Raw genomic sequence first — 1,754 nt, forward strand, 5'->3', positions numbered from 1 at the left:
GGACCATAAAGAACCCGTGAACCAACTCGAAGTGGAAATAACAATGCTGCAACTCCCGTCCATAAATTCAGTACGTTTCAAACGCATTTGGTTGAACGTTAGCGGCCGTGTCGTGCTTGATTACTTACTAAATTCTACAGTATAACGAGCGGATCAATTCTATTTTTAGTATAAACTTAAAGAAAAATTGGGAATATATGAGATAATATAGGCATTTAAAATATAATTTTGAAACATAATTTTAAAATAATATCAAGAAAAAATAATAATAATAAATAATATTAAAAAAAAAAAAAACAGAGAGATAAAGTAGAGCTCTTTGAATGAGATGAAAAGTCAAATTTGAGATATCGGATTAAATTTTTTTACATGAATAGAGTATTATTAAAGGGTGTTTGATATTGAATTTAGTGAGAATCGGTGAAAGAATTCAATTTTTATACTTTTTTATTACTTCTTTATTTTTTTTATTTCGATCACAAAGCTTCCTCTATGAGGAAACAAAAATTGAAAAAACCGCATGCTTAAAGCAGCTTAAGCTTTGTAAAATAAAATAATGAGGAAGCAATGTGCAAGTTTCTAATTTGCACAACTCTACTTTTTTTTATTTGCAAAAACAGTATACTTTGCTTTTGTTTTATATATTTCACTAATTAAAATATATTTGCTGCATGATTGAAAAAACGAATTTCTTTGCAGGTATTTAAATAAATAATCTTCTCAAATAAAAAGAAAAATTTTTGGATTTGGTACATTTTTTTCAGTGTACACAAGTTTCGTTTTGCAATACAAAATTTTTCTCGAATATATAATAACGATGTTTCCACGATTCTCATAGGTCATAGACGGTGGCCGCGCCAGCGAAGAGAGCCTTCACGGCGCCAGACGGCGAAATAACGCCGATGATTCGAAAGGGGAATGCCTCGAGAATGCACAAGCTCGGTCGTTCGTTCGTCCGTGTTAACTATCCGGCAATCATACGACACATTGTCCATTGCGCCGTGAAATGTCATTTCGAGGTCCAATTTTTTTACTGTCTATACGCTTTTACGGGCGTCGGAGCACAACGGATATTGTCCAACTGAATGGGGTCTCGTGTGGCAGAAAAGGTATTTTTTATTCGCGAGAAACTATAATCAGGAGATAGAAAACTGCGGGTCCCTAATCTGATGAAGACAGTTGCATGACAGTTACGTTTAGATTAATCGTTTAAATATGAGGTCACACACACACACACACACACACACACACACACACAATATACTTTGATTTAAGTGTTGTATGAAAGGAGAGACGTTTAGCACTCCCCTAGACAAGGACGGACAACATATGTACTGGTAAAGCACTGTCGTCTATTGGCGACTCTTACCACAACATATACTTTGATTTAAGTATTATTATTTGAGCAAAAAATAAAAAACAGTCGTTCTTTACCTCTTTTTAATTTTTTGTAGTTGTATATATATACACACACACAAAGCTTAATATGTATTAAGTTCAAAAACAAAGTTAAAATAAATATATTTTCCTATACTTTTTATTCCAAGTATGTTGTATTTATCTAATAAACAAGTTGAAAGATTGACATTTCTCAAACCTATGATATTTTAAAGATATCTTCTAAACTTTTATATATATTTGTAGTGTATTTTTTTAAAATCAGACAATTTGAATTATCGGTATCATTACAATTGCATGCAAATGATTCAAACAGAGAGCCACTGCATCAGCGTTCAACGAGAAGACACATTTTA

General features: G+C 32.2%; 1 non-coding gene across 1 annotated transcript; it reads left to right on the forward strand.

Moving 5' to 3' along the window:
* The first annotated feature begins 1,274 nt into the window (after nucleotides 1–1,274).
* Nucleotides 1,275–1,381, forward strand: LOC115233234. The gene has a single exon (XR_003883749.1). It is a non-coding gene; the product is annotated as a U6atac minor spliceosomal RNA (small nuclear RNA).
* The last annotated feature ends 373 nt before the right edge of the window (nucleotides 1,382–1,754 follow it).

The sequence above is a fragment of the Formica exsecta genome, unplaced genomic scaffold (genome assembly GCF_003651465.1).
Source record: "Formica exsecta isolate Colony F162 unplaced genomic scaffold, ASM365146v1 scaffold164, whole genome shotgun sequence".
NCBI classification, from domain to species: Eukaryota; Metazoa; Arthropoda; class Insecta; order Hymenoptera; family Formicidae; genus Formica; species Formica exsecta.